Genomic DNA, 15,601 nt, shown 5'->3' with positions numbered 1-15,601 from the left:
TAAATAAATAATTTTTTTTTAAAGTATAAATGTTGCCCTTAGAATTTATGAAAAGATTTACAACAGGGAAATTTAGGGTTAGACTAGTATCTCAGTTAAGTATTATAAACTAGCTGTAGATATCATTACTTATTACTCTTAAGCAGGCCCTCTAAAAATGTTTTTAAAATTCAAGTTTATCATTGATAATGTCCATTTTGGACAACATGAAATATTTCACACATATAAAAAATATATACAATGTGTATATGTAAGATACAAGGAATATAATGACCTCTTATGTAGTCACTATCCATCTTAAAGATAACCACTATCTTAAATTACATTTTTAATAAAAAATTGAGAAAATATTTGCAAATGAAGCAACTGACAAAGGATTAACCTCCAAAATTTACAAGCAGCTCATGCAGCTCAATATCTAAAAAAGAAACAACCCAATCCAAAAATGGACAGAAGACCTAAATAGACATTTCTCCAAAGAAGATATACAGATTGCCAACAAACAGGTGAAAGAATGCTCATTAGAGCATTCTCTAATCACTAATCATTAGAGAAATGTAAATCAAAACTACCATGAGGTATCACCTCACACCAGTCAGAATGGCCATCATCAAAATATCTACAAACAATAAATGCTGGAGAGGGTGTGGAGAAAAGGGAATCCTCTTGCACTGTTGGTGGGAATGTAAATTGATACAGCCACTATGGAGAACAGTGTGGAGGTTCCTTAAAAAACTAAAATTCAAAAAGACACATGCACCCGAATGTTCATTGCAGCACTATTTACAATAGCCAGGTCATGGAAGCAACCTAAATGCCCATCAACAGACGAATGGATAAAGAAGTTGTGGTACATATATACAATGGAATATTACTCAGCCATAAAAAGGAACGATATTGAGTCATTTGTTGAGAAGCTTCTTGAATTATATGTTACTCTTAGTTTCCTAGCATACTATTGCTTTAGGGAAGAATTGTGTACTGTAATTTAAAGCATGGTAAAAATCATAATGTTGGTAAAAATAATTTCCCTGCCATTATGATACTTACATTGGCTTTTATTCAACAGAAATGCTGTAACTGATGTTTTGTTTGATCTTTGGTTTCCTTAATTCAAAATGAAAAAAGAATATCAGATAAGAAAGTAAAAGCAATAAGGAAGTTACATTTCCATAATTTTTGGAATATTTTGTTTTATAAAACTTTTTGTTCAATACTCCTGGGTTAGAATTGATATTCGTGAAGACTGATTTACTTGCTTCACAAAAATCCATTTACCAAGAATAACCAATTTTTTTCTTTTCTTCTCTTTTATTTTTTCTCTATCAGAATTGATTAAATTGAGCCCATTCATTTGAGATGACACTATTAAGCAAGGAATGAAATTGGGACCACTATAATCAATACATTCAGTGACCTTTCTTAATCCTTTTACTCTGAATGATTGCCTCAATAGAATTTATAGCAAGAACTTAAAATTGCAAGATCAATTGTTTTTGAAGTATTCTTTAAGAAAGCTCCAATATCAGTTGACACTGGGTTCTCCAGCATTATAATGCAGTAATCAGTCAAATATCTTAAAATTAGGTTTATCCAGAGGACTTTGAGGGGACTATATTTAGGATCTGAAATAAAAGTTGATTCATAAGCATATGGTTTATACATTATTGATTCTTATTTAGAAAAAATCAACAGTTGTAAAATTAGTTTATTCAAATAGTCTAAATACAATTTTCTTTTTTGGAAAGAAGGGAAATTTCCCAGAACATTTATACACCTCTTGTCCTTTACAAATGTAGTTCACATACTAAGGCAAAGCATCTGTTACCTCTCTAATTTTGCCATGATGAAAATTACTATTATAATGAGACTAGCTTTTTTAAGCATATATTTTATGTATATGAAGACAAATGTGCACAGTGAGATCAACTTTTAGAAATTTGTTTCTAGCTTTTGAGGTGTATGTGGGTATCCTGAAAAACAGGCCTTTTTCTACTGATTATCATCAAGGTGTAGGCTTGGTAGGTTTCGGTCCTGCTAACAGCTGGGTTTCAGTCACCGTTATCAAAAAATGCTGAACTTTGCACTCTGAAGTTGAGGTTGGAATGGAAGGAACGTAAAAATCTCAGGAAGGTACATGTATTTTTTTTGCCCTAACAACTCTTCTAACAAGAACTGATGAAGTGAGCTGGTTTTGAGAAAGCCAGAATAGAATGAAAATAAGTCAAATAGAGTGTGAGTTTAAAGAAAAACTAAAACCATACCATGGTGTATCAAATGCAAAAAATGTTATGGGAATAAGGAACATATGCTTGTAAGTGCAGCTGCCTTAAACAGTATTTTGAAAACTGAATCTCAGTTTTAATTAAAATTTTCTCTGAGTTATGTGATCATTTGGGCAAAAAAAAAGGTCTGAAACATATTTATTTTTATAAATCATGCAGGAGAAGCAATAAACTAGGAGCACCAAAATAACAATTGTACTTGATTAAAAATTTTTAAACTTTTCACTATTTACTCTTTCTTCCTTCTTGTTCCCCCTCTAGCAAACCTATCGCCTACATATAAAATAACACTAAAATAACGTCTGGCTTGTTTCCCCTTGGTTTTATCTTCAATTTTGTTGACAGCTATAGGACTGAGGTATTTATGGTACATACTTAAAGTGACAGTGTGAAATTGAAATCAAATCTAGGTTCAAATCCTATCTTTATAACATTGGGCAACTTAGCTAACTTCTTTGAATCTCCATTTTTTCACCAAAGTAAAGGGACCGTAAGTTCTACCTGACAGAAATGTTAAGAGTTAAATGAGAAAATATATAGGAGGCACCTGGTTTGTAGTGAACAATCAATAAATGATCATTTCCCTCCCTCACATTTGTATCCTGAACAGTGAAATAGTCATATTCTATATGTATTTCTGTCCAGCATTTTGTACATGAGTCCTCTTATTAACACACTGGTTCTTAGCCCCCCAAACCATATCTTGCTGCAAATACTTTTATAAAACTGACAAATAACTAATTTAATAATCACATCAGTCCTATTTCCAATTGCCATATCTATCCTAGTCTTATTAAACATATTTTTAATGTTTTTATTTTGATGTTACCAAGTGTAGAAGCTAAGTTCGAATTAGTCTTTTGAAAATATTAGGTTTTTTAAAGTGATAGGGGACTACAAAAATTTATTTATCTTATTCTCTTTATGTTATATTTATCACATATATGGCATCTACATATACTGAAAACTTCACCAGATAATATTATACTTTTTGCTTTCAACAAAGATATATATTTTAAAGAACTTTAAGAGGACAAATAGTCTGTTATATTTATGCAGATAGTGGCCATTTCTTTTGTTCTTCCTTCATTCCTGAAGTTCCACATTTCCATCTTGTATCATTCCCCTTAAACCTAAACAACTTAATTTAACATATTTTTAGAGAAGTTCTGGTAGAAGTTCTGAATTCTCTTAGTTTTTCTTCATCTAGGAATGTCTTTATTTTGCTTTCATTCCTAAAGAATATTTTCATTGGATATGGAATTCTAGCCTGACAGTTTTCTTCTTTTTTTTTTCCTTATAGCACGTTAAAGATGTTTCATGTCTTCTGGTCACTATGGTTTCTGAGGAAAAATGTTCAGTCATTTGAACTGCTGTTCCTATTTAGGTAATGTGTGATTTTTATTTAGCTGCTTTCAAGAATTTTAAAAATTTATCTTTAGTTTTCAGCACTTTGTTTATGGTGGATCTAGTTTTGGTTTTCTTTGAGTTTATCTTATTTTTATTTTGCTGAGTGTCTTGAATGTGTGAATTTATGTCTCTAAACAATTTGGTAAATTATTAGCCATTATTTCTTCAAAATTTTGGGTATCAATATCTTTTTCTTATCTTTTTGAGACTCTAATCACATGAATGTTACATCTTATGAGATTGTCCCACATTCTTTTTTTTTTCTTCTGTTCTTCAGATTGAATGATTCCTATTGATCACTCTCCAAGGTAAATGAATCCTGAATCTTTCCTCTGTCATCTTCATTCTGCTATTAAGTACACTAATGAGGTTTTTTTTTTTATTTCAGTATTTTATATTTCAGTTCTAAAATTTCCATTGCCTTCCTTTTCAGTTTCTTTCTCTTCTAAGAATGTCTATCTTTCCAGTAATTTTAAGATAGTTCACTTTTACCTCACATAACATGTTTTTAATAATTGCTTTAAAATATTTGATAATTCCAACATCTGTGTTTCTCAGTGTTGTCATATATTGATTGTATTTTTCTTTGAGAATTGGTATGATTTTCCTAGCTATTTGTATGTGGAGTAATTTTAGACTGTATCCTGAACATTGTGAACATTATGTTGTAAGACTCTGTGACCTGTTAAAATCCTCTGTAGCATTTAGATTTTTGTTCATTTGCTTTAGGAGCCAATCAGCATGGTTAGGTTCAAATCACAAATTCTGCATCAACTTTTGTGAGCAGTGGCTACAGTGTCAGTTCAGCTTTCAAAACCTTTCCTATGGTATTTGAGTCTGCCCCATGTATGTACTACTCAGGAGTTAGTCTTAGACTTATGTGGTGACTTATATTATAGTTCAGTTCTCAAACTAGGCTTCTTTGCATCTGTTTTACATGTGCACTCCTCAGGAGCAAGCCTAAGATATGTATTAGTTCATACACGGATTTAGGGGATCATTTTCTCTAGTGTTCTCCTCTCCAGGATCGCCCCTATACTTTATGGCTCTCAGGGGCCCCTATTTTTGTTTCCTTTGGCCAGATTGTTGGGCTTCTCTTTGAGTTTTTGTCCCCCTAAGGCTCTCCTGCAGTTAAGCCTTCCCTTAAGGCAGAGAAGTGAGAAAAAATAGTTTCTTTCAGAATTTTTTTGTATTCACTCTCACTATGTACCTCTGGGACAAGTTCCACCCTTGGGTCAAAACCTATTACAAAGGAGGAAAATAAAACCAAGAAATTCAGCAACATTTTAGTCATTCTTCAAGTTTTGACTTCTCTTTCTAATATTCCTGCTGTTATTTACTTTACTTTTCAGAGTCCTTGGACAGTTCCTTCATGTATTCTTTCCACAATTTTTAGCTATAATCAATGCGAGAGATAGGCTATAGTGGGCTTACTCCATTTTGGTCAGTATCAGAAGTCCTTTCCATTTTCCAAGAGTATTTCAACTTTTGATTATCTGGATCACTGAACTTATAGCTATATCTCTGTCCTTTATACACATATCTTGCACTGGGTATTTCCCTGAGGATGGATAAAGGAGCATCATTCAGATATCAAAATAATTGCTGCATAAAGCAACTGAATATAAGTCATTTAAATAAGTCATACAGCAGCTTTTCTGTCTTTTCACAAAAAGGAGTTCTGCCCACAGGATGGTCTCTTGTGACAGCGACCCATCACAAATATGTTTCTTGGTCAGTGGCACTTACCAGTCTGTAACAGTCTCATGTTATCAATACAGCATCTTTTAGGTGCCAGCTTAAGTGGAACAAGAAGCACAACCTCTCATTAGAAGGACATATAATTTCTGAGATTATTCCTCTTAGATATCGGTTAGTACTAACCATCTTTCCTTCTACCCCCATTCTTACATTTTGGTTGGAGTTGGAAATGGATCTTATGGCCATACATCCAGTGAAACTAATTGGCCTTAATAATGTTTTTTGTCCAATATCGTTTTCCACAAATGTTCCTGAATTTGATTTGCTTTTGCAGGGTGATGATTTCTTTATACTTTCCTACTTACTTGACTGAAGAGAATAAATAAGTACTGTACCAGAAATGAACAGCAAAGTCATTCATTCAACAATTATTTCTTGCATTTTTATCATGTGTTACACATTGCTTTAGATAGATACCGGGTATGGAGCTCAGTAAAAATAGTCGAGTGGGTAATGTAGTCACTAACTGGGCAGATAGCTGCTCAAGAAGAAAGGAGTAATGAATTCTCTGAGAACTACTAACATTCTGCAAAAGGGAAACTCAGGGCCTGATGTAACTGTGCCTGTCTAGCCAACACTTTGCTGCTGTCTTTTTATGTCTTTTAAAATTTTATTTATTATCCACTATCAGTGGCAGATTTACTGTGAAACTATTGAAACTTAAGCTTCAAATAACCCTCACTTTCGCAGGCACACCCAAACTAGTTCCAGGCAAGCACTGATCTACTCTCTGTCATAACTGATTAGATTTTTTTGTTCAAGAATTTCATATAAATGGGATCATACAGTAAGTGTTGTTCTGTTTCTGGCTCCTTTTGCTCAGAGTAATGTTTCTGAGATTCACTTATGTTTTTGCATGTATCAGTAGTTTATTCATTTTTATTGCAGAGTACTCTTCCATTGTATAAATATATTTGAATCTGCGGATCTATTCATCAGCTGTTGAATATTTATACTGTTTCCAGTTTGGGGCTCCTATGCATACAGCTGCTCTGAATGTTTGTGTGCCAGTCATTTGTGAGGGCATATGTTTTCATTTCTCATTGGGTAAATATCTAAGAGTGAACTTTCTGGCTCAAAGTGAAAGTTATTAAATTGTTTACAAAGTAGTCGTTACATTTTAGATTCCCACAAACAATATATGAGAGTTCCCCCTGCTGACCATACTCACCAACGGTTGACATTGTTAGTCTTTATTTTTAATTTTAGCCATTCTAGAGGTGCATAGTGTTATCTTATTATGGTTGTATTTTGTACTTCCCTGATGACTAATTGTTTTACCATATTTTCAACTACTTACGGGCCATTCACACGTCAACTTTTGTGAAGTGTCTGTTCAAATCTTTTGCACATTTTTATTGGGTTGTTCATCTCATTACTGTGTTGTAATTGTTCTGTATATATTCTAGACACAAGTTCTTTTGCAGAGATCAGTAATAAGAAATTTTCTCTCTGCATCTTGCACTTTTATTTTCTTAACAATATATCATTTAACAGCAAAAATTTTTTTTAAATTTGGTGAAGTCCAATTTATGAATTTTCTTTGAGGTTCATTCTTTGTATAACATTTAAAAAATATTTAGCATCCCAAGATATTCTAGAAGTTTCAGAGCTTTAAGATCTACAGTCAGGTGTATGATACATTTTGAGTTAAATTCTATGTACTGAATGAAGTAAGAGTTGAGGTTTATTTTTTTCATATTCATATCATGCTGTTTCAGTGACATTTGCAGAAAGAGCTATCCTTTCCTCCCATTGAATCACCTTGGCACTTTTGTCAAAAACTAATTACCAGGAAGACCTTCAAGGTGGCAGAGGAGTAAGACGTGGAGATCACCTTCTTCCCCACAAATACATCAAAAATACATCTGTATATGGAACAACTCCTACAGAACAAATACTGAACACTGGCAGAAGACCTCAGACTTCCCAAAAGGCAAGAAAATCCCCACGTACCTGGGTAAGTCAAAAGAAAAAACACAGACAAAAGAATAGGGATGGGACCTGAACCTCTGGGAAGGAGCTGTGAAGGAGGAAAAGTTTCCACACACTAGGAAGCCCCTTCACTGGCGGGATGGGGGGTGGGCGGGAGGGAAGTTTTGGAGCCACGGAGGAGAGCTCAGCAACAGGGGTGCAGACGGCAAAGCGGAGAGATTCCCACACAGAGGATGGGTGCCAACCAGCACTCACCAGCCTGAGAGGCTTGTCTGCTCACCCGCCAGGGCGGGTGGGGGCTGGGAGCTGAGGCTTGGGCTACAGAGATCAGATCCCAGGGAGAGGACTGGGGTTGGCTGCACGAACACAGCCTGAAGGGGGCTAGTGTGCCCCAGCTAGCCGGGAGGGAGTCCGGGAAAAAGTCTGGCCCTGCCAAAGAGGCAAGAGACCATTGTTTCCGGGTGCACGAGGAGAGGGGATTCCTTCCCTGTCTGCCCACAGAAGGCAGAGCACCACCTAAACGAGCTCCAGAGATGGGCGGGATCCAAGGCTATCAGCTTGGACCCCAGAGACGGGCATGAAATGCTAACGCTGCTGCTGCAGCCACCAAGAAGCCTGTGTGCAAGCACAGGTCACTATCCACACCCCCCAGGAGCCTGTGCAAAACGTCACTGCTAGGGTCCCGTGACGCAGGGACAAGTTCCCCAGGAGAGCACACAGTGCGCCTCAGGCTGTTGCAATGCCGTGCAGGGCTCCGCAGCCACAGGCTCGCCCTGCATTCCAGTTATAACTACCATACCACTCCCTTCCCTTGGCATGAGTGAGCCAGAGCACTCTAATCAGCCGCTGCTTTAACCCATCCTGACTGGGCGGGGAACAGATACCTGAGGGCAACATACACGTAGAGGTAGGGCCAAAACCAAAGCTGAACCCCAGGAGCTGTGCGAACAAAGAAGAGAAAGGGAAATTTCTCCATGCAGCCTCAGAAGCAGCAAAATAAATCCACACAATCAACTTGATGTACCCTGCATCTGTGGAATACCTGAATAGAAAACGAATCATCCCAAAATTGAAGCGGTGGACTTTGGGAGCAACTGTAGACTTGGGGTTTGCTGTCTGCAACTGATTTCTTTCTGGTTTTTATGTTTATCTTAGTATAGTTTTTAGTGCTTGTTATCATTGGTGGATTTCTTTATTGCATTGGTTGCTCTCTTTTATTATTTTTTTTTATTTTAATAAATTTATTTATTATTATTTTTTCTTTCTTTTTTTCTCACTTTTCTTCTGAGCCGTTTGGCTGACAGGGTCTTAGTGCTCCAACCTGGTGTCAGGCCTGAGCCTCTGAGGTGTGAGAGTCTAGTTCAGGACGTTGGACCACCAGAGACCTCTTGGCCCCAGGTAATATCAATCAGCGAGAGCTCTACCAGAGATCACCGTCTCAATGCTAAGACCCAGCTCCACCCAGTGGCCAGCAAGCTCCAGTGTTGGACTCCTCATGCCAATCAAATAGCAAGACAGGAACACAACCCAACCCATTAGCAGAGATGCTGCCTAAAATCATACTAAGTTCACAGACATGCCAAAACACACAACCAGAAGTGGCCCGACCCACCAGAAAGACAAGATCCAGCCCCACCCACCAGAACACAGGCACCAGTCCCCTCCACCAGGAAGCCTACACAAGCCACTGAACCAACCTCACCCACTAGGGGCAGACACCAAAAACAATGGGAACTATGAACCTGCAGCTTGTGAAAAGAAGACCCCAAACACAGTAAGCGAAACAAAATGAGAAGTCAGGGAAATATGCAGCAGATGAAGGAGGAAGGTAAAAACCCACCAGACCAAACAAATGAAGAGGAAATAGGCAGTTTACCTGAAAAAGAATTCAGAGTAATGATAGTAAAGATGATCCAAAATCTTGGAAATAGAATGGAGAAAATACAAGAAACGTTTAACAAGGAACTAGAAGAACTAAAGAGCAAACAAACAATGATGAACAACACAATAAATGAAACTAAAAATTCTCTAGAAGGAATCAATAGCAAAATAACTGAGGCAGAAGAACGGATAAGTGACCTGGAAGATAAAATAGTGGAAATAACTACCGCAGAGCATAAAAAAGAAAAAAGAATGAAAAGACTTGAGGACAGGCTCAGAGACCTCTGGGACAATATTAAATGCACCAACATTCGAATTATAGGGGTCCCAGAAGAAGAAGAGGAAAAGAAAGGGACTGAGAAAATATTTGAAGAGGTTATAGTTGAAAACTTCCCTAATATGGAAAAGGAAATAGTCAATCAAGTTGAAGAAGTGCAGAGAGTCCCATACAGGATAAATCTAAGGAGAAACACGCCAAGACACATATTAATCAAACTATCAAAAATTAAATACAAAGAAAGAATATTAAAAGCAGCAAGGGAAAAACAACATATAACATACAAAGGAATCCCCATAAGGTTAACAGCTGATCTTTCAGCAGAAACTCTGCAAGCCAGAAGGGAGTGGCAGGACATATTTAAAGTGATGACAGGGAAAAACCTACAACCAAGATTACTCTACCCAGCAAGGATCTCATTCACATTCAGTGGAGAAATTAAAACCTTTACAGACAAGCAAAAGCTAAGAGAATTCAGCACCACCAAACTAGCTTTAAAACAAATGCTAAAGGAACTCCTCTAGGCAGGAAACACAAGAGAAGGAAAAGACCTACAATAACAAACCCAAAACAATTAAGAAAATGGTAATAGGAACATACATATTGATAATTACCTTAAATATAAATGGATTGAATGATCCAACCAAAAGACATAGACTGGCTGAATGGATACAAAAACAAGACCCCGTGCTTCCCTGGTGGCACGGTGGTTGAGAGTCTGCATGCTGATGCACGGGACACGGGTTCAAGCCCTGGTCTGGGAGGATCCCACATGCCACGGAGCAACTGGGTCCATGGGCCACAACTGCTGAGCCTGCGTGTCTGGAGCCTGTGCTCCGCAACAGGAGAGGCCACGATAGTGGGGGGCCCGCGCACCGCGATGAGGAGTGGCCCCCACTTGCCACAACTGGAGAAAGCCCTCGCGCAGAAGCGAAGACCCAACAGAGCCAGAAATAAATAAATAAATAAATAATTTTTAAAAAAACAAAAAAAAAACAAGACCATATATATGCTGTCTACAAGAGACCCACTTCAGACCTAGGGACACATACAGACTGAAAGTGAGGGGATGGAAAAAGATATTCCATGCAAATGGAAATCAAAAGAAAGCTGGAACAGCAATTCTCATAACAGACAAAATAGACTTTAAAATAAAGACTATTACAATAGAAAAAGAAGGACACTGCATAATGATCAAGGGATCAATCCAAGAAGAAGATATAACAATTGTAAATATTTACGCACCCAACATAGGAACACGTCAATACATACGGCAAATGCTAACAGCCATAAAAGGGGAAATCGACAGTAACACAATAATAGTGGGGGACTTTAACACCTCACTTACACCAATGAACAGATCATCCACACAAAAAATTAACAAGGAAATACAAGCTTTAAATGACACAATAGACCAGATAGATTTAATTGATATTTATAGGACATTCCATCCAAAAACAGCAGATTACACGTTCTTCTCAAGTGCACACAGAACATTCTCCAGGATAGATCACATCTTGGGTCACAAATCAAGCCTCAGTAAATTTAAGAAAATTGAAATCATATCAAGCATCTTTTCTGACCACAACACTACGAGATTAGAAATCAGTTACAGGGGAAGAAAAAGTAAAAACCACAAACATGTGGAGGCTAAATAATACGTTACTAGATAACCAAGAGATCACTGAAGAAATCAATAAGGCAATCAAAAAATACCTAGAAACAAACGGCAATGAAAACACTACAACGCAAAACCTATGAGATTCAGCAAAAGCAGTTCTAAGAGGGAAGTTTATAGCAATACAATCCTACCACAAGAAACAAGAAAAATCTCTAATAAACAATCTAACCTTACACCTAAAGGAACTAGAGAAGGAAGAACAAACAAAACCCAAAGTTAGTACAAGGAAAGCAATCATAAAGATCCGAGCAGGAAAAATGAAATAGAAACAAAGAAAACAATAGCAAAGATCCACAAAACTAAAAGCTGGTACCTTGAGAAGATAAACTAAATTGATAAACATTTAGTGAGAGTCATCAAGAAAAACAGGGAGAGGACTCAAATCAATAAAATTAGAAATGAAAAAGGAGAAGTTACAACAAACACGGCAGAAATACAAAGCATCATAAAAGACTACTACAAGCAACTCTATGCCAATAAAATGGACAACCTGGAAGAAATAGACAAATTCTTAGAAAGGTATAACCTTCCAAGACTGAACCAGGAAGAAACAGAAAATATGAACAGACCAATCACAAGTAATGAAATTGAAACTGTGATTAAAAATCTTCCAACAAACAAAAGTGCAGGACCAGATGGCTTCACTGGTGAAGTCTATCAAACATTTAGAGAAGAGCTAAAACCCATCCTTCTCAATACTCTTCCAGAAAATTGCAGAGGAAGGAACACTCCCAAACTTATTCTACAAGGCCACCATCACCCTGATACCAACACCAGACAGAGATATTACAAAAAAAGAAAATTACAGACCAATATCACTGATGAACATAGATGCAAAAATCCTCAACAAAATACCAGCAAACAGAATCCAACAGCACATTAAAAGGATCATACACCATGATCAACTGGGATTTATCCCAGAAATGCAAGGATTCTTCAATATATGCAAATCAATCAATGTGATACACCCTATTAACAACTGAAGAATAAAAACCATATGATCATCTCAATAGGTGCAGAAAAAGCTTTTGAGAAAAAGGAATCCCCATAATAAACAGCAATAAACACCAATTTATGATAAAAACTCTCCATAAGGTGGGCACAGAGGGTACCTACCTCAACATGATGAAGGCCATATGCGATAAACCCACAGCAAACATTCTCAATGGTGAAAAACTGAAAGCATTTTCTCTAAGATCAGGAAAAAGACAAGGATGTCCACTCTTGCCACTATTATTCAACATAGTTTTGGAAGTCCTAGCCATGGCAATCAGAGGAGAAAAAGAAACACAAGGAATACAAATTGGAAAAAAAAAGTAAAACTGTCACTGTTTGCAGATGACATGATACTGTACATAGAGATTCCTAAAGATGCCACCAGAAAACTACTAGAGCTAATCAATGAATTTGGTAAAGTTGCAGGATACAAAATTAATGCACAGAAATCTCTTGCATTCCTATACACTAACAATGAAAGATCAGAAAGAGAAATTAAGGAAACAATCCCATTCACCATTGCAACAAAAAGAAGAAAATACCTAGGAATAAACCTACCTAAGGAAGTAAAAGCCCTGTACTCAGAAAACTATAAGACACTGATGAAAGAAATCAAAGATGACACAAACAGATGTAGAGATATAGCATGTTCTTGGATTGGAAGAATCAGTATTGTGAAAATGACTATACTACCCAAAGCAATCTACAGATACAATGCAATCCCTCTCAAATTACCAATGGCATTTTTTACAGAACTAGAACAAAAAAACTTAAAATTTGTATGGAGACACAAAAGACCCCGAATAGCCAAAGCAATCTGGAGGGAAAAAAATGGAACTGTAGGAATCAGACTTCCTGACTTCAGACTATACCACAAAGCTACAGTAATCAAGACAGTATAGTACTGGCACAAAAACAGAAATATAGACAATGGAATAGGATAGAAAGCCCAGAGATAAACCCACACACCTATGGTCAACTAATCTATGACAAAGGAGGCAAGGATATACAATGGAGAAAAGACAGTCTCTTCAATAAGTGGTGCTGGGAAAACTGGACAACTACATGTAAAAGAATTAAATTAGAACACTCCCTAACACCATACACAAAAATAAACTCAAAATGGATTAAAGACCTAAAGACTGTGTAAGACCAGACACTGTAAAACTGTTAGAGGAAAACATAAGAAGAACACTCTCTGACATAAATCACAGCAAGATCTTTTTGGATCCACCTCCTAGAGCAATGGAAATAAAAACAAAAATAAACAAATGGGACCTAATGAAACTTAAAAGCATCTGCACAGCAAAGTAAACTATAAACAAGACGAAAAGACAACCCTCAGAATGGGAAAAATATTTGCAAATGAATCAAAGGAGAAAGGATTAATCTCCGAAATATATAAACAGCTCATGCAGCTCAATATTAAAAAAACAAACAACCCAATCCAAAAATGGGCAGAAGACCTAAATAGACATTTCTCCAAAGACATACAGATGGCCAACAAACACATGAAAAGCTGATCAACATCACTAATTATTAGAGAAATGCAAATCAAAACTACAATAAGGTATCACCTTACACCAGTTAGAATGGGCATCATCAGAAAATCTACAAACAAAAAATGCTGGAGAGGGTGTGGAGAAAAGGGAACCCTCTTGCACTGTTGGTGGGAATGTAAATTGATACAGCCACTATGGAGAACAGTATGGAGGTTCCTTAAGAAACTAAAAATAGAGCTACCATATGACCCAGCAATCCCACTACTGGGCATTTACCCAGAGAAAACCATAATTCAAAAAGACACATGCACCCCAATGTTCATTGCAGCACTATTTACAATAGCTAGGTCATGGAAGCAACCTAAGTGTCCATCGACAGATGAATGGATAAAGAGGATGTGGTACATACATACAACGGAATATTAAGCAGCTATAAAAAGGAATGAAATCGGGTTATTTGTAGACACATGGATGGACCTAGAGACTGTCATACAGAGTGAAGTAAATCAGAAAAACAAATATCGTATATTAACGTATATATGTGGAATGTAGAAAAATGATACAGATGAACCGGTTTGCAAGGCAGAAATAGAGACATAGATGTAGAGAACAAACTTACGGACACAAAAGGGGGTAAGCAGGGGAGTGCGGGGGGGCAGGTGTGATGGTGGTGGGATGAACTGGGAAATTGGGATTGACATATATATACTAATATGTATAAAATAGATAACTAATAAGAACCTGCTGTATAAAATAATAAATAAATAAAATTAAATGTAAAAAAATAGATGATATATTCCAATAGTAGAAACAATTAATAGTGACTTTAAATTCCCCCCTTTTTTTGCATATAGTCAATTTTTCTAGCACCACTTCTTCAAAAGACTATCTCTATCTTGCCATCTTTATCAAAAAACAATTGGGTCTCCTTCTGTACTTCATTCTGTTCCATTGATCTATGTACTAATACAGATCTATATTTGTACAAATACTTCTCTATACTGATGATCAGCCTTATAATCAAGCAGTGTAAATGCTCTGATTTTGTTCTTGTATTTCAAACCTTTTAGCTGCTCTAGGTTCTTTCAATTTTCTTACAGATTTAATAAATAGCCTTTCAATTTCTTCAAAGTGCCTTCTGGAATTTCAACTGAGATTGCATTGACTCTATAGATCAATTAGGAAATACTGGATTTTTTTAAATTTAGTCTTTCAAACCATGAACCTGTTACACAGTTTCTTGTATTTAGATCTTCTTTAATTTTTCTTAGTCATGTTTTGTGGTTTTTAGTGTATGGGTTTTAGACATATATTGTTAAATTTATCACCAAGTGGTTCACATTTTTGATGCTACTGTTAAGTAACATTTGCATTTAAATTTCTAATTTTTTGTTGCTACTATGTAGAAATAAAATTTATTTACATATATGGACCTTGCATCCTGCAACCTTACTTGCTGATGAATTCTGGAAGCTTTTTTTGTAGATTCCTTGCCATTTTCTATACATATAATCATGTTACCTGTGAATAAAGACAGTTTTACATATTTTTACCAATCTACATGCCATTTTTTTCCCTACCTTAATACACTGTCTATTTTAAAGAGATAGCATTCAATCTTCTACCATTGAGTATGATATTATCTGTAAGATTTTTCTAGATTTTCTTAGTCAGATTATAATATTTCCATTCCTTATTTATTGTGAATTTTTAACACGGATGGATGTTGAATTTTGTCAAATGTGGGGTTTGTTTAATTGTTTGCTTGTTTTCATCTGTTAAGAAGATCATTTTTGCTTGTTCACATGGTAAATTACACCAAATAATTTTCAAATACAAAAACAACCTTAAATTCTTGGGATAGACCCTACTT

The sequence above is a fragment of the Balaenoptera ricei genome, chromosome X (genome assembly GCF_028023285.1).
Source record: "Balaenoptera ricei isolate mBalRic1 chromosome X, mBalRic1.hap2, whole genome shotgun sequence".
Lineage (NCBI taxonomy): Eukaryota > Metazoa > Chordata > Mammalia > Artiodactyla > Balaenopteridae > Balaenoptera > Balaenoptera ricei.
This window is presented reverse-complemented; position numbering follows the sequence as displayed.